Below are 19,771 nucleotides of genomic sequence, written 5' to 3'. Positions count from 1 at the left end.
GTGCAACATGTTCCTTGAAACAATCCCTCACACTCTTTTCTTTCAACTTGTCTAGATCCCATCTCTTTGCATTCTTTCCTTTCTTCAATTTCTTCAACTTCAGATGGCATTTCATGACCAACAAGTTGTGGTCAGAGTCCACATCTGCTCCTGGGAAAGTTTTGCAATCCAACACCTGGTTTCTGAATCTCTGCCTAATCATAATGAAGTCTATTTGATACCTTCCAGTGTCTCCAGGTCTCGTCCACGTATACAGCCGTCGTTTGTGGTGTTTGAACCAAGTATTGGCAAGGACTAAATTATTATCAGTGCAGAATTCAACCAGCCGACTTCCTCTTTCGTTCCTTTGTCCCAATCCAAATTCTCCTACTGTACTACCTTCTCTTCCTTGGCCTACCACTGCATTCCAGTCTCCCATCACAATTAAATTCTCATCACCTTTTACATATTGTATTAAATCTTCTATCTCCTCATATATTCTTTCAATTTCTTCATCATCCGCTGAACTAGTAGGCATATAGACCTGCACTATTGTGGTGGGCATTGGTTTGTTGTCTATCTTGACGACAATAATTCTTTCACTATGCTGGTCGTAGTAGCTTACCCGCTGCCCTATTTTCTTATTCATTATTAAACCAACCCCTGTATTTCCCCTGTTTGATTTCGTGTTGATAATTCGTTAGTCACCTGACCAGAAATCTTGTTCTTCCTACCAACGTACTTCACTTATACCAACTACATCTAACTTTAGCCTATCCATCTCCCTTTTCAGATTCTCTAACCTACCACAACGATTCAAACTTCTAACATTCCACGCTCCGACTCGCAGAATGTCAGTATCCATCTTCCTGATGATCGCCCCCTCTCGTGTAGTCCCCACTCGGAGATCCGAATGGGGGACTAGTTTACCTCCAGAATATTTTACCCGGGAGGAAGCCATCATCAGTACATCATTCATACAGAGAGAGCTGCATGTCTTCGGGAGGTAGTTACGGCTGTAGTTTCCCGTTGCTTTCAGCCGTGTAGCAGTGTCAACACAGTTAAGCCATGTTGAGTATGCCATTGATAAACAGTAGAACCTCGCTTAACCAAAATGCTCTGGCAAAATTGCATTTTAATATTTTTACTCCCTTTTTTTAGCCGTCGATATTAGTAATTCTCCTGCTATATGTGCTGAGAGCTACTAGGCAAACCCTATTTTGACAATAGTAGTTCTGGGAATCGAGTTACAGCAGATGATGGATTTAATGCATTGGAGGTAAAATTTATTTCGAATTTTTATTAAAAATACAGTACCACTTGCTTTAATTTCAGTACTGTAATAAAATTACTGTATACGGTATTCAGTTCAGTAGTAATAAAATACATTGTTTCATTATTTAAGATTACTTTGGGCTTTGTTGAACAAAGCAATGAATCTACACCAGCTGATGTAATGTTGATTAAATGGTGGCGCGACATAGCCGCATGAGAGCGCTGCAGCAAGAAAATTCAGAAGAAAATCACTGGTGTTATACAATGATTGACATTATGTAAACATTTTAATGTTAATATACAATACGCACCTTTGCTTAATAGAGTTTATGCAATTTTACTCCGACGTTTAACTTCCGAAAATATTTACTGTGAGTCATCCGAAAAAATGCGTCAACCGAAATGGCTCCGCCCCCTTTATTTCGGATAAACGGGGTTCTACTGTACTAAGAAAATAATTCTACAATTGAATTAATAGAAATACTTTACTTTTTAAAATCACGTTTCAATACTGATGTTGACCCGCTTTAAAGTCTTCCATCATTTCTACAAGAACAAACTGAAAGAAGGTGGAAGGAAATCTTCCTGATGACGTCGAGAAGAACCGAGCTCATGGGGAGGGGGATAATGCTGTTGGTTAAATTACGCTTGACAAAGTGGAAAGGATGGTAAATAAACTCCGGAGTCATAAGACAGAAGGAAAACATGAAATTGGACCTGAAATTGTGAAATATAGTGGGAAGGTAGGGATGAAATGGCTTCCCATAGTTGACATTAGCACCATCAGCGTTAGATCACCTTGCAGTTGTGCTTTCTGCGTGATCTGCACTGTTCGATCTCAGGGTTGCGAATGCGATCATTTTCACCATTCTGGCGTATACAACCATCTATAACAACGAGAAAGAAACCCATCCACTGAGTTTGGAAAGTGTCATCTATCACATTTCGGTCGTGGGTGCTTCGTTGTAGGTATTTCCATGGTAGTGATATGATTCGGGTGAGATGGATTTCCTCATGTTTGGTTCTCAATAAAGTGCCTTCCATTCAGCAGAGTGAGATTGTCATTTTGTTGCACGTAATAATATTAACATCATCAATTGGCAAGAGACTGGACGAAGTCCTTTTCTTTCTTTCTTAATCTCTTTACCCTCCAGCGTTGGTTTTTCCCTCGGACTCAGCAAGAGATACCACCTCTACCGCCTCAAGGGCAGTGTCCTGGAGTGCGATACATTGGGCCGGGGTATACAACTGGGGAGAAGGACCACTACCTCGCCCAGGTGGCCTCATTTGCTATACTGAACAGGGGCCTTGTGGAGGGATGGGAAGATTGGAAGGGATAGGCAATGAAGAAAAAAAAGAAGCGGCCGTGGCGTTAAGTTAGGTACCATCCCGGCATTTGCCTGGATGAGCAATGGAAAACCACGGAAAACCTCTTCGAGGATCGCTGAAGTAGGAATCGAACCCACCTCTAGTCAGTTGACCTCCCGAGGCTGAGTGGACCCCGGTCCAGCCCTCGTACCATCTTTCAAATTTCGTGGCAGAGCCGGAAATCGAACCCGGGCCTCCGGGAAGGGGGTCGCAGCCAATCACGCTAACCACTACACTACAGAGGCGGACTGAAAATATTTTTACCATCAGAATATTGGCTGGCAGGATATATATTTCAGTTTCTTTTATCACTACACATTTAATCAGTTTCCAAACGCACCCTGGGCCCATAATTTGTTGAAAAGGCACGATGTTTCGGAAAGTAATAAGGTCAGCACTGTTTCTATTAGAATGACACTATTTATTACATATGTAAATCACAGATGGATACAGTGAAACAATAGACATGGAGATTATAATCGTGACGTGTCGGAATGGAAAAAAATAACCGTAGTGTGTATGTGGCGCTACTTGATGGTGGCTCAGCCAGAGTCATATAAATATATATATTCTCAACAACTCGTTTACACAATGATAAGGAAAAGAGGGTCAAAATAGTAAAAATAAGCGAGCCTGGGAGACTATTCAAAATTAGGGCTAAATCCTAGGGGGTTGGCAACGTTAGTCACCGACTTACTCCGGATGGTACATGGCTTCATCTACATAGCAACACTTGTAAGCAAAGGACTTATGTTTGATCTCTCCTTGATATTCAAGTTTTATACTGGCCAGAAAAGATTTTCGGATCTCAACCAAATCGAGAGTACATAGGAAGGATTGTGCACTGAAGGAAGATGGGGAGGATTCGTGACGAACACGAATAATTTGAATGGAACGTTCAGGACACGAACAAGAATCCAAACATATGTGTTCGAAAATGCATGTCAAGTCTGCCAATAGGAGCCAAAGACGGTAGTACTGAAGCAGTACTTCATATTATCGGCACGCTTTATCTGGATGCATTTACACCCTAGTGCTGAAACGGTCGACCTCGGCAATCTTCGAGATTCGTACCGGCAACCTTTGAAACACAAACTATGAATCGCTTAAGCATCGTTGTGCGACATCTGGCGTACACTTTACGTACTAGTACTGTTCTTATTTACACAACAAAGCCAAACTATACAATTCATGCTAGGAACAAGATTCGCGCCGAGAAATGTTATATAATGTGTATGTGATATAGTTGTTGGCTTAAGATAATAACGGTTTAAAAACTTCATATCGATCTTTAGAAACTTCGTATAGATCTATCATATTCTAGATTCAATTCAGATTTCATTTTCATTCAGTTGGCAGCACTACAGGAACCGGGACAGCTCCCTCCTTACTCCTCATACCCATACACAAATGAATCCAGATAAAGTGTGGCGATAATACAGCATAAGAGGATCGAGAATCGAGGTTAAATGGACTGTACTGCGATTGATCAATCAAAGGTATTACATAGGCTAGATCACGGGGGAATACTGGAGAAAATGAGTGCAATTGGACTCGACAAAAGAGTGACTGAATGGGTGGCTATATTTCTAGAAAACCGAACTCAGAGTAGGTAGAGTGGGTCATCCTGCGATTATTAAGAGGGGAATTCCTCAAGGCAGTATTATTGCACCTTTATAATATGAGTGCAGAACTGGAATCGGAGATGAGGCTTTTGCGGAGGATGGTACACTGTATAGAGTAGCAAATAAGACACAAATTCGTGAAAAAATGCAAAAAGACCTCGCCAATGTTGTGAGCTGGACAGCAGGCAAACGTACGACGATAAACAGGATTTAAAGTCAGGTTGTGAGTTTCACTAATAGGGACAGTCCTCTCAGTTTTAATCATACTACGTTTATGGGGTGAAAGTTCCTTATGGGGATAGCTGTAACTAACTAGGCGTTAATATAAGGAAAGATCTTCATTGGGATAATCACACGAACGGGATTGTAAATAAAGGGTTGAGAACTCTGCACATGGTTATGAGAGTATTTAGGGGTTGTAGTAATGATATAAAGGAGGGGGAATATAAGTACTGTATCTGGTAAGACCCCAATAATTGGAATATGGGTCCAGTGTATGGGACCATCACCAGGATTGTTGTCCGACTCGTTGGCTGAACGGTCAGTGTACTGGCCTTCGGTTCAGAGGGTCCCGGGTTCGATTCCCGGCCAGGTCGGGGATTTTAACCTTAATTGGTTAATTCCAATGGCACGGGGGCTGGGTGTATGTGTTGTCTTCATCATCATTTCATCCTCATCACGACGCGCAGGTCACCTACGGGTGTCGAATAGAAAGACCTGCACCTGGCGAGCCGAACCCGTCCTGGGATATCCCGGCACTAAAAGCCATACGACATTTCATTTTTACCAGGATTGTTTCATTCAAGAACTGGAAAAAAACAAGGAAAAGCAGCTCGATTTGCTTTGGGTAATTAGTAGACGAATAAATTTGAGCGTGTTTTCTAAAGTAGGAAAGATCACAATATGAAGATAAAGTTGGAATTCAAAAGGACAAATTGGGGCAAATATTCGTTTATAGGAAGAGGAGTTAGGGATTCGAATAATTTATTCACGGAGATGTTCAACAAATTTCCAAATTATCTGCAGTTATTTAAGAAAAGACTTGGTAAACAACAGATAGGGAATCTGCCACGTGGAAGACTGCCCTAAATGAAGATCAGAATTAATTAATTGATTGATTGATTGATTGATTGATTGATTGATTGATTGATTGATTGATTGATTGATTGATTGATTGATTGATTGATTGATTGATTGATTGATTGATTGATTGATTGATTGATTGATTGATTGATTGATTGATTGATTGATTGATTGATTGATTGATTGATTGATTGATTGATTGATTGATTGATTGATTGATTGATTGATTGATTGATTGATTGATTGATTGATTGATTGATTGATTGATTGATTGATTGATTGATTGATTGATTGATTGATTGATTGATTGATTGATTGATTGATTGATTGATTGATTGATTGATTGATTGATTGATTGATTGATTGATTGATTGATTGATTGATTGATTGATTGATTGATTGATTGATTGATTGATTGATTGATTGATTGATTGATTGATTGATTGATTGATTGATTGATTGATTGATTGATTGATTGATTGATTGATTGATTGATTGATTGATTGATTGATTGATTGATTGATTGATTGATTGATTGATTGATTGATTGATTGATTGATTGATTGATTGATTGATTGATTGAATATGTTGTCGCAATGAAAGCTGAGAGAGCTGATGTTCGGTGGTAGTAGCAAAACTGGCGGATCACAAAATGTGCGGGCCAGCAGAAAGGAAACTAATAACGCGAGGAATTGTTGATCCTCGCGATAAGGAAGCTCCTAGAAGAACCTGGAAATTTATTAACAATGAAGAATGCACCCAGAACAATCTGGAAGTGGAAAGTACGAGAATCGTTCGTAGGTCTAGTGTGGACCTGGGAAGACAGTGATTCAGTCTTGCGTCAATCACGAGTGAGTTACGAAATGGTCGAAAGTCCTGTACGTCAGGGTATAGGGTACTGTAGTATTTCAAGACAGGCTTGGTTACGCGACGCCCGGCGAACTGGGAAGTGAACTGTTCTAGAATGAGGGTGCTATGAGAGAGGACTGGTAGGGGGCAGGAGTTCTATGCGTCGGTTTGCTGTGCGATTACCCGACTGAATTTCAGTGTGTGTGTGTGTTTGTTTTTACGATTGTGAGTCGAGTAGAAACTCAAACGGGAGTGATTTTCCAAACGGGTGAACAATAATTATATAATATTCACATGTGCAACGTGTTACAAGGAATATATCTTTTTTTAAATGGGAATGCACGTTTAATTTTAAATTTTTTACTCTAATCACAATTCTGCGTATGAATATCATTTTTGTAAAATTTTGGCACAATTATTTCGCATTATGCCTGAGGTACAACATCAAATGTTTCTTTCAACTCGATATTTTACAAGAAAAATTGCCTAATCTTGTCAAATCCTGTCAAACCTTCAGCAATGTTGAACTATCTTTGACAAAATTTGGCAAGATTTCATATAATTTTGCATTTACACGGAAGAAAAGCCAACTGCAGTTTTTTCCTTGGATTAGCAGCAAGGTATATTCCCAAAAATAAGAGAAACACGCAATAAATCATACTTTACATTGGAGAAAATATTAATGTGATTATCTTCAACATAAGTTCTGCAGTGTATTTACTGCCATAATCGCCGGACCCGCGGTGTAGGGGTACTGTGCCTGCCTCTTACCCCGAGGCCCAGAGTTTGATTCCCGGCCAGGTCAGGGATGTATACCTGATTCTGAGGGCTGGTTCCAGGTCCACTCACCCTACGTGATTTAATTGAGGAGCTCTCTGACGGTGAGATAGCGGCCCCGTTCTAGAAAGCCAAGAATAACGACCGAGAGGACTCGTTATGTTATTTTTTATCGTATGATGTGCACAGATAGATTATATAAATAAGTATACAATATATACACAATATATACAAGCAGAAGCCTATAGTTCCAAATCAAGTCCATTGATCCATTTTAAGGCCTCCTCAGTTGCGTTGTGTATGTCCTCCAAAGGACCTTGAAATGCTCTCTGTGGACACACGGCAATTACGTGGTGGATGGTCTGTGAGGTAGCTCCACAATCACACCCAGAAGACTTCCGCCAGCCCCATTTATAAAGAGTATAGCCGCATCTTCCTTGATTGACTCTTATCCTGTTTAGAGTCCTCCATTGACGTCTGGGTAGATGGAATCCGGGAGGTTGAACATGAGGTAGAGTCACAAGATGTTGATTGGGAACAGAAGACTGCTGCCATTGGTGTAACCAGGCGCTCGTGATGGAGAACCCAGATTCTTCCAGTGTAAGTGCAGTGCGCCAGGGTTGAGATCTAGACTTAAGTCGTGGAGGGGCAGGTTGAGTAATATCCTGGTGAACGGGGAGGTTGGAGTCCTGGCTGGTCTTCTTCCACAGTTTTAGAAGAGCTTCAGACCTTCTTAAGCAAGGCGGTGGAATATTACTGAGTGTAGGCGGCCAGGCCACGTTTGTAGAGCGAATACAACCAGTTATAATGCGCATTGCTTGATTTAGTTGAGCATCAATCTTCGCAGTATGAGCACCGTTCAGCCAAGTTGAAGCGCAGTATTCGGCAACTGAATAGCAAAGAGCTAGAGCAGTAGATCTCAACACTTGGTTGTTTGCGCCCCAGATGTGCCGGCTAATTTTTGAAGAATATTATTCCGACTTTTAATCTTGGCGGCTGTGTTGTTAATATGATGTTTATATGTTAGGGATTTGTCTAATGTGACACCTAAATATTTTGGGAAGGGACAGTGTTGTAAGGATTGATTTCTGAATGTTATTGTAGGCTTGTAGTTGGCAAATTTATATCTGAGATGAAACACAGATGCAACAATCTTTTGGAAGTATGTATCTAGCTTTTTTAGATCTGCTGTAAGAATGTGTTCAGCTTCTGGAAAACTTGGTGTTTGGCTAACCAGTAGTATATCATCTGCGTAAATAAATTTTCTGGACTTAGTTGTTGGTAAGTCAGCAGTATAGAGGTTGAAAAGTAAGGGTGCCAGAACAGATCCTTGTGGAAGTCCATCATTCAGTTTGTAGGTTTTGCTTACTGCATCATCCGAGAAGATCTGAAAGTTTCTGTTGCTAATCATATTGCCAATAAGATTTGTAAGCTTGACACAGGGGATGGCAGAGGTAAGTTTTAGCAGGAGCCCTTCTCGCCAAACAGTATCATGGGCTGCTGATAAGTCTAAGAAGACAGCCATGCTAATCTTCCGATTCTCAAATCAATTTTCAATATGAGAGGTCAATGCAAAAACTTGGTCAGCGCAATTTCTTCCAGGTCTGAAGCCAGCTTGTTCTTTGGGAAGGAAATTATTGATGGTTTCTGAGATCCCATTGTATATTAGTCTTTCCAGGAGCTTTAGAGTAACACGTAGCAGTGCAATGGGTCTGTAGCTTTCCACTCTCAGAGGGTCCTTGTTGGGTTTCAAGATCGATATTACTTTGGTCTTCTTGAATAGTGAAGGAAGGTTACCCGTCTCCAAAATATTGGAGAAGAATTTGGTGAGTCAAGTGATTGTTGCAGGTCCAAGATGTAGCAGGAATTCAGGATAGATGCCGTCTATACCTGCTGCTTTCCCGGATTTTATGTTCTTGATGCCTTCTAGGGTTTCCTCTCTTGTGAAAGGACAAGAGAATTGGGATAATTGTTGTTTTGCTAATTGCTTTTTATGTTTCAATGCTGACCGGATTTCCCTTACAACTTGATTATCTCTATTTTGACCACACGACACCTCGTAACTTGCAGCCCTTCGGGATGAGCAACAGTCGCTTCGTACGCCAAGGCCCTTCGGGGCTGTTGCGTCATGGGGTTTGGCTTTTTAAAATTTACCGCCATAAAATCATATGCAGTGGTTGGGTTATACTGCATTAACCCGCATTCATTTGAATAAAAATTGTAGCTATACAACGGAAATTAATATCTTATTACACGAAAACATATTAGGCATATAATAATAATAATAATAATAATAATAATAATAATAAAAAAATGGCCATATCTATAGAATGAACAGCGACAGACTCACCAAAATATTATTTAAAGTAATCAAATCAAAGAGACTGGCTAGAAGAAACTAGGACCGACCACCAAGAAATGAATTTTACGGACGACATCATAGAAGATTGTGGAGCTGTTAGCACAATAGTAGCCAAGCACAAATTTGAGGAGAAATTTTAAAAGAAGCAGAAAGTGGTCCACTGAACGCAAGATGCAACACAGTGCATTCATGAAGAGATTCTGGGAGGATGAGAAAGCGAAAACCATTAGGCCAACGAACAAGTTCAAACGCACTCTTTGAATGGGTATAACGGAGAACGAAAGAATAAATATTATTATTATTATTATTATTATTATTATTATTATTATTATTATTATTATTATTGAGGAAAATTCTGGGCCCATAGAAAAAAGAAGATGATATAGGCTCAAATCACGCAAAGCTACGGAAAGACTGTCCAACCTTGCCGCAGACATCAGGAAACGAGGACTGAAATTCTACGGACACATTCGCAGACTATCGTCTTCAAGACTAACCCACAAGATTTTGACATATACAGAAAATTTGAAGAACGTACCTTGGATAGAAGATGTTATAAATGATCTGGAAAAGGCCCAGACAGAAACATCAAAAATACTGGACAGAAACATTTACCGTAGTAGAGCCAGAGAATGAAGTCCCTAAAAGATCGGGAATAAAGTGGTCAGAAAAAAGAAAACAGGCACACAGTGAAAGAATGAACCCAATATGGTCTGTTAGAAAAGCAAATGATAAATGTAATGCGTCATCCAACAGGGCCCATACGCTAATAATTTAGAAGGCCATCTACCGGGCGAGTTGGCCGTGCGGTTAGGACCACGCAGCTGTGAGCTTGCATCCGGGAGATAGTGGGTTCGAACCCCACTGTCGGCAGCCCTGAATATGGTTTTCCGAGGTTTCCCATTTTCACACCAGGCAAATGCTGGGGCTGTACCTCAATTAAGGCCATGCCCTCTTCCTTCCAACTCCTAGCCCTTTCCTGTCCCATCGTCGCCATAAGATCCATCTATGTCGGTGCGACGTAAAGCTACTATCAAAAAAAATAAGAAGGCCATCTATAATATGATCAGTGAAACTTATTTCGGAAGAAGTTTGAACGTTTATGGACAGATGTCTCGACTGTCAACCTCTCTGGTGAGAGGATGGACAATTAATTTTCAAGAGAAATTTTGTAGTCATTAGTTGGTTAAACTGAATTGTTAGTAGATTGTTTTTGGTGCTCTTAGGTTATCAACACTTCTGTCTCTTCCCGCCGACTTGATATGTTAGCGGATAAGGAATTTTTGAAATTTGTTTAATCAACCAATCAAAATTGTGGGTGTGTCCGGGACTTCGGCCCAGAGATTATTGGAATCTTCCTCTCCGCTATAAAAGCTGGAACCTTTCGGGCCATGTTGTCTTTCGATCATTCCAGTCCAGCAGTGGAGTGTGTTCATAGAGCAGGCAGGAGACGCGCCTCGCCCATCTTCGGAAGGCCCTCCAGCTCAAGGTAATGACAGACATCTTGTAATAGTCTCAGTAAGCTAGTTTGAGGCGAAGGTTTCAAAATATTTTCTTAATGTAACTCTGTAAATCTTTGAACCAGGTCTAAGACCTTGGTCAGACTTAGGGAATAAAGAGTGTGTACCCTTATTTATTCCCCTTCAACTTGGTATTGAGGTGACTATGATTTTGTAATCTTTAAAATCTATCTCTTAATTTTGCAATTTAAAACCTTCTCTCCATCTAGTCACCTCCGTAGTGTGGGGTTAGTCTCTGTAACTTCGGGCCATAAGCCCACAGGTTTCAATGATGTCCTACTGAATTTCAAAGAAGCACAAGGGTCCGCCTCCTGACATAACTTTAACCGTTTCTTTTTCACTAAGGCCATATAGAATGGGCATTTATCACCCCAGTTAGAATTAAGTACGATTATTCAGTTCCTTGTCAAATGTAAATCAGACTCTTGAGCGGACAATTGTAAAAGTTAATTTGTGCCTTGGAGAGGCTTGAAACTTTGGGAGAATAGTCTCCTATGTGAGGCAAAGACGCTCCGTGTGAATGTAGCACATTAGCTCCTTGAGTATTTTTGAAGGGAGCAGTAGAGTGCTCTTGTAAAATGTGTAACTTGGGAGCTTCAAGCTCGTTTTGTTAAATCGTTGTTGTCTGATTGTGCTAGTCTAATATTATTTCTCGAGCTCACGAGCTGACCTTTGTTGTTTTATTATTTGTCATTGTTTAACAAAGTTTAAGATCTGAAAAGAAACCAAAAACCTAGGAAAAAATAAAATTTCAATTTTCAGGATTTCAAATTAAAATTTGATCTTTTCTCTATCCACTCATTCACGCCCGCACCTTCTTACACCTCTGTACACCGTAACCATTATTATTATTATTATTATTATTATTATTATTATTATTATTATTATTATTATTATTATTATTATTATTATTATCATCATCATCATCATCATCATCATATGCGAAGATCGCCATAAATCTATCGCTGCTGACATCGTCTACTTGTAGGTTACCGTACAGTAATAAACATAAAACATTTCTCTTGCAATCTTCTCGTACGCCACTTCTTTATTGTGGTACTCTACAGATCCAGTGAATTTAGGCAGGGATACACCTCACAATTAGTAACTAATACACACACACACACCATACCTCGGACATAAAGATGAAGCCATTTTTGTTATTTTGATTCTCATTCCCTTCAGTAAGAGCATGCCTAGCAGCCTAACGTGCACCGGTAATACTCGAATTCCATTGATTAATTCTGTCAAAGATTTGACAATTCTTTGATCGATTAGAGCATGTTCTAATTCACTTTCAAGACCTTTGAGACTCCTCAAGACTTGTCAAGTATTGCAAGTGATTTGACAAGTAGACTTGTGAAGTATTGTGAAGTCTTGAATTTGATCGTGTACAACAGGCTCTATTCAACATGTTGCTCATATGGTTACTTTATTCATGTTTTGTTAGGTAACCACTGAAAGTCAAAATCTAGGAATTAATTACAGTACATATTGGTTTCCTTAGACTTACAACAGATGTTCAAGGTGAGCACCATTTGTTGTATACAAAGAAGCAGATTTGTACAATACAAATAAAATGTTTATTGTTGAAGTTTTTTTAATCTGTACAAAATAAAAGTTCCTCTAACTTGATTGTTTTGTGGAACTTACATTATATCCGTAATATGAATAACCTTGAGGATGTATTGGAATAATGATACATATACACAAATCTAACCTAATATGTACAATATTTTTCTCGTTGCCAGAACACAGTGCAAATCTATATCCCTATAAGTGACTGCCAAGTTTATCATGAGAGAGTTCTAGCAGAAGGCTATTTAAGTTCACAGTCTTAATATGACTGATGTCAGTAAAGAAAATGCATCAAGTGATAAAGCCATGCAAAGCAGACAAGATGAGTCTAAGGAGCTAATCCTGAGGTGAAACCTACCGGCTGGCGTTGGTCCACCAGTTCAGTCCACATTTTCAAGAGGAGCGACTTCAGTGCCCGACTTACGGTGTAGGGCTTAGACACTGGACAGCTGCTAACAGGCTATACCGATTTTCACGAGAGTTTCATTTAATACAGTAGGTGAGGTGGCACCACAACACCATTCACTGCCAAACAATGGTCCAGTTTTCCGTAAAAATTGCTTGATGCCCTTCGCATTGTATTTGGACTAATCTGACGCGTCTGCTCTCTGATCCTTTTTCTTTTCAGATCTAATAAATTGTTTGGTTTGTTGCTGCGTTGCCTACGTGATTAGTAATAAGGCCTCCGCGTGGCAGCTTATGCAGCGTGCAATACGTTCTAGTTCCAGACTCGCCGCTAGACTGCGTGTTACTCCTCCACTGTTTAAAATAGACTTATACGGAAATAGTGAACAAAAAGTTAAGTTAGTGAGTTTTTAGGTGATATAGGCCTTAAAATTAATTATATAAAGCGTTGATTTGTGTATTCAGCTTGTGGTGAGTACATAGTTTCTATTTAAACATAAAATTAAGATATTTTTTTATGAATATTCATGAATAAACAAGGTTCTGTATTTGGCGCCGAGAGAGTTATTTACTGTAAACATTCTATTCACAGGATGTTTATTGCACGTGATAAACAATGGTTTATTGCTGTGTTCCATTCTGCAAAAGTAAACTGCAGAAAGGTAGTGGGATTTCCTTCCACGAGTTCCCAGTAAATGCAGAATTACGAGAAAAATGGGCCAAAGTTATATCTCGTCGGGGTGACGAGAAAAATAGCATGTGGCAACCTTCCTCAAAATCTGTAGTATGTAGCGAACATTTTGAAAGTACGTGCTTCAGCATTTCTACTAAAATCAGACGCCTTCTTCCGAATTCAATTCCAACGCTTTTTTCAGGGTACCCATCGTATTTTCATGACAAGAGCAGGCTTAATAAAACGCGTAAGCTACCCAAGAAACGAAGCTATGAAGATGCATTCACGCAGCCAAGTACAAATGTTTCACATGACGTATAAGAAGAGCAAAGAGAAGACGAAAAAGCCATCTCACGTTCAGTCCAAGTTGACATGACCCCCCAGTATAAAGTACAGTCAACTTCCACAACTAAGGTAAATGCGAGACAACTGGCATCGCGTACTCTCAAAAGGAAAAACCTTATCATAAAACAATTGAGGTGCAAGAATAGGAAGTTGCTTGCTGAAGTGAAGAAACGAAAGAGAAAATCGTATGCAGATAAACTCTTTGCTACACTTCAGGTTTCTAGTGAAGCGAAGGACTTGAAAGCTACGTTTTTACTTGAACAACTGAAGGCATTTGGCAAGAAAAAGATACAGTATACAGAAGATATTATAAAAATTTGTGTTCTGTGGCAGAGGAAATCGCCAAAAGGCTACGAATTTGCTAGGCAGATGGAAATATTGCATTTGCCACACAAAAGTTCGCTAATGAAATATATTGGCAGATCATCTGGAGAAACAGGAGTTACACAGGAGATAAAAGATAGGTTGGAAGCAGAATTACAGACACTTTCTACGGAACAGGAAAAGGTTGGCTCTCTTATTATCGACGAAATGGCAATACAGCCTAAACTTATATATGATCGACAATTAGACCAGTTTCATGGGGGTAATGAACTTGCTACGGAAGGAGAATTAGCTAACAGATTGCTTTGCTTTATGTTCAGAGGTCTGGCAGCAAGTTTTCGAATTCCCGTGGCGTTTTTCTTTTGCTGTAATTTGGACGGAACTGAGCTCCAAAGAAGAACACTGCAAGTAATAGCAGCCGTAGAAGAAAAAGGATTTACGGTGTTGAGAATCGTGACCGATAATGCCAAAGTGAACGTGTCTATGTATGAAAAGTTATGTGGTGGGCATGTTAAACCAGAAACGGCCCATCCTTTAGATGAAACTCGCAAACTATTTCTGAGCTATGATCAAAGTCACATAATCAAGAATGTTCGGTCACAGTTTCTAGAAAAGTCATTTCAAGATGACGGAAAAGAAATCTCAGGAAAGCACGTAAAAACTCTGTACAGACTACAGAGGAACTTAATTTTTTCTCCAGTTCGCTACTTGACCAGAAAGATGGTATACCCCTCCAATTTTGAGAAAATGAACGTTAAGCGTGCGAAACTTTTATTTTCAGTCTCAATTACAGCTGCTCTGGAAACCTGTAGTTCTGTTGCAAGTGAACATTTTCCCGATAAGGAGAGTCTTAATGCTGCGGTACACTTCATGAATGTAATGAGAAAGTGGTTCGATATCCACGATGTTTGCAATCGAACTCATGCTCTATTCTCACGAAATTCTGATAAGTTGCATTTCTTTTCCGTTAGTGATGAAAGACTTGAATGGCTAACTGATACCTTTTTGCCTTATATTGAGAAACTTCAGGGTGCAGGAAGAAACAAAAATGAGACGTTAAGTACGGAGACTTACCGTGCTCTTGTCATTACTACACAGCCGACGGTTGCGTGTATCAATTACTTGTTAACTATGGGCTTCCACTATGTGTTAACGCGAAATTTCTCCAGTGACGATGTTGAACTGTTTTTTAGTCACCTCAGGCAATTGGGAGGATTTAATGATATGATGGATGCTCGTGCTTGTACGCATGGAATTGAGACCACGCTGAAAAGTGGAATCATACGTGCATCTATGCATGCAAATGTCGAGATGAATCCTGATAATTTTTCACAAAATTGCCTCGGAACTCAGCATAAAGAGACTCAGATGGAGATGGCAGAAATTCAGCTACCGAATGCTGTGATGGAAATATTAATGCGCCCGTTAAGTAGTAAGTACGAATAATCACATTATATTAATTCCAATGTTAACATGCTTTTTGAAACAAAAATTTTTTTTCCTATTTTTTTTCCAGCTTGTCCAACAACGTTGAAAGCAGCATCCGTGACGTTTGTATGTGGTTATCTCGTAAGAGTGGCTGAAGAGAACACAACTTGCGATCACTGCCTGGACATGCTCACAACAATCACCACAAACGCACCACTGAATATGCTGATTCAGAGACAAGATAGGGGCGGACTTAGATACCCTAAGCCATCGTTTATCTCTCTGGTGCTACTTCTTGTGGATTTTTGCTCTAATGCTATTCCACTTTTGCCGAGAAGAAATGTTAGAGCAAAACTGTTTAAGTACTGTAAAACCAGGTTTTTTAATGAACTGAAATGCAGTGAATGTGACAATGATAAACTTTGCTCTCTTTTGCTCATCAAGTTGTTGAATCCTCTATTGGACAATGTTGGCAGAAAAGTGACGGACAAACACGGTCGTGCGAAGCAGTACGGTTTTAAGCCACTCAACAGGAAGTTGTAGATGTAGCCTACACGACGTGACGCAATTACCACAAGAAACATATCGGTAAGTGAAGTTTTCATAACATTAAATCCTGCTATGTGAATACTGAAGTGGTTTTAAATATACAGTGGAGTATTTTCATTTCTACTTGGAAGTGATCTTTCCGGTCACTATTATACGACGTGACTGTATGAGCTCTTTTTGAATTACTGTGTGATACATTTATTTTTATTTATTAAATATCATAGAAATATCGCTTTTCTACTCAAAACTCAATGTTTTACCTCCTTAATGTGCTTTTATGTGCAAATTATTCTCGTAATGCCAATTGGGAATGTGCTAAAGAATGGAGGGCTTGCCTGACATCTAGCGGCGGTATTTGAACTGCTACTGCTCTGCCAATTTAGTGCTTGAAAACACCGCGCATGCAGAGGCCTGTACTTATCTCGTAGGCAACGGTTGCTGTATACTCTGGACTTCAAATAGTCCCATAAATAATAATCTAATTGACTAAGGTCTAGCGATCTAGATGGTCGCTCTATATGTCTTTTCCTCCCAATCCATCCACCAAGAAACTTTGCATTAAAGAATTCGGTCACATAACTTCCATAATGTACAGGGCCACCATCTTGATACGATATTTCTTGCTGGAGTGTGTTCTTCTCGCCTGGACATACAGTGTGAGTCAGCAGCCCCTTCCAATATCGTTATAGGTTATAGGGTTATAGGGGTGCTATTCCCCTGCAAGCGTACTAAGGTGCCAATGTTCAATGAGTACACTTTGCAAACGATTCTGAACTCTAGTGAAATGCTATATCATCCGTTCGCAAAACATGGCGCCTTGAAATCAAGTAGCAACGTCCTTTTACCTTGTAACTATGTTAATGTGTCGTGCCTCGTGACCGGGTGTAACGAAGAGGGGAATCAATACATAAAACAAGGTAACAGTGCAGTAATGAATGTCTTAAACACCGAACCAGATGGCAAATGTACTCTGCTCTTGTCGTACTACCAGCGCGTTTCCAGCAATGTAGCGTAGCGGACGTGGTTAGGCGTCCGCCTAGCAATCGACGGAATGTGACAGCAGAGCTTCGAATCCTGGATCGTTCGGATATATTTGCATCGGTACGATGTTTGAAATGTTGGCAGGCCCACGTTTGCCACATTCAAACAGTAGAATGATGCTGTTATTCATCTTGTGCCCTGCGCATACTTCGCTGGTTAGAGCTTGAATGTACTGTAATCTCTGCTGTCATCCGGCATGTTTTCCACAGAGGAATACATTGACACCGAGCTCGATAGCTGCAGTCGCTTAAGTGCGGCCGGTATCCAATAATCGGGAGATAGTAGGTTCGAACCCCACTGTCGGCAGTCCGTAAGATGGTTTTCCATGGTTTCCCATTTTCACAACAGGCAAATGCTGGGGCTGTACCTAAAATAAGGCCACGACCACTTCCTTCCCATTCCCAGCCCTTTCCTGTCCCATCGCCGCCATAAGACCTATCTGTATCGGTGCGACGTTAAGCAAATTTGCATTTATGGGGATGCACACTCAATGTCTTCCAATGTTTAATACGATTATAACAAGTTTGTTTCGTAGTAAAAGGTTGTATATTATTACAATGAAAGCAACATCCATTTTTGTTGCTAGTTGTTTTACGTCGCACCGACACAGATAGGTCTTACGGCGACGATGGGACAGGAAAGGGCTAGGAGTGGGAAGGAAGCGGCAGTCGGCAGCCCTGAAAATGGTTTTCCGTGGTTTTCCATTTTCACACCAGGCAAATGCTGAGATGGTACCTAACTTAAGGCCACGGCCGTTTCCCTCCCTCTTCATTGTCTGTCCCTTACAATCCTCCCATCCCCCACCAAGGCCCCTGTTCAGCATAGCAGGTGAGGCCGCCTGGGCGAGGTACTGGTCATCCTCCCCAGGTGTATCCTCGACCCAGAGTCTGAAGCTCCAGGACACTGCCCTTGAGGCGGTAGAGGTGGGATCCCTCGCTGAGTCCGAGGGAAGAACCAACCCTGGGGATAAGCAGAGTAAGTATGAGAAGATAATACCGTAATAATAATAATAATAATAATAATAATAATAATAATAATAATAATAATAATAATAATAATAAAAAAATTACACAGCTTAGTTTTCAAACCCGAAGGAATTAATGATAATACATTTCTATGTACGAACACACACACACACACACACACACACACATACATACAAAAGAAATGCATATTTCAATTATAGTAACCAAAACGTGCTGGTCGCCACAATATTAGGAAATAACCTCGTTTCTAGGACCAAATAATTTACTACTATTTACAACTCAACCATCCATCGTAGGCCTACTTAGCTACACTGACCGCCGAGAGTTATACACAGGCTCGAAACTTAGAGTGTAGATAAGGAGGCTGTCTTTGTTATCGCATCTTCGGTTCTTACTGGGTTCTCTGAACAGGCTAATCACTTCAAAAACCTTGTTGATTGTTGTGAGTGGCAGCAAGGGATGGTTATTATTGGAACAGGTTGGGAAACCCACATTCTTTTAGAAATAACTACAGTACTCCTATTTGACGAAAGAAGCTCTGCTCTGCGACGGCCTAAGTTTGGAATAATCCTCTGTAATACAAATGATCCTGTGTTGTAGAAATCACTCCTCAGCTACTGAATTAAGAAACAATCATGGGCCCTTCACAATCCATGGGCCTCCCCGCCATTGCTGCCCATACAGTAACCTTCTCTGGACGTATGTGGGTTTTGTGGAGACCAATGACGATTCACTGTACCATTAAGACAGAAAGTGGCCTCTTCTGAAAATATTATGTATTCTACAAAATTTGGATTTTGGATTCACAGCTTCATTACATTTTCACAAAATTCACTTCTTCGGTCAAAATCATCTTCACTTAACTCCTGTATCGTATATGGGTGCCATCTCACTGGCTTCAGTAAATTACGAACATCATGTCTGACTTACGATGTAAACCCTTTCCGGTGGTGGTGGTGATGTGTGTGTATCTTCGTGCGCAGATAATAACTTATGAAGGGCATTTTCTTCCCTCGTGGCAGATTTTGACTTTCTGGATCTAGTTTTATTCTTCACACTTCCCATGTCATTGTACTTCTTAATAATTTACGACTTATCAACAGAAATAAGACTGTAGGTATGATAGAAGGGGAGGCAGAACCTCAGGCAAACAAACCTTAACATGTGAAGTCGTGAAAATTAACATAGTCAATAAGTGTAAATATTTAGGAATAACCAGGCAGACCAGAGGAATAATGTTCACGGAACACATCAGAGAGAGAACCATAGCCAGGATATTGGCAATCTACAGCATCAAGCGTTTAAACTAGATCTCTATTGACACCGCAAAGATTTTGTTTGGGGTTAAAACAACACCTGTGGTTACCTACGGAATACAACTCATTTGGGACTATCTTAGCAAACATGACTTAAAAGAGCTGGAGAAGATAAAAGCGTTCTACCTAAAAAGATTTCTAAGTGTATCAAAATTCATCCCATCTCGTTTTGTATATGAAATGACAAGAGAAAACTTCTTTATTGAATATCTTCGGTACCGAGCTCGATAGCTGCAGTCGCTTAAGTGCGGCCAGTATCCAGTAATCGGGAGATAGTGGGTTCGAGCT

The sequence above is a fragment of the Anabrus simplex genome, chromosome 1, assembly GCF_040414725.1.
Source record: "Anabrus simplex isolate iqAnaSimp1 chromosome 1, ASM4041472v1, whole genome shotgun sequence".
Lineage (NCBI taxonomy): Eukaryota > Metazoa > Arthropoda > Insecta > Orthoptera > Tettigoniidae > Anabrus > Anabrus simplex.
This window is presented reverse-complemented; position numbering follows the sequence as displayed.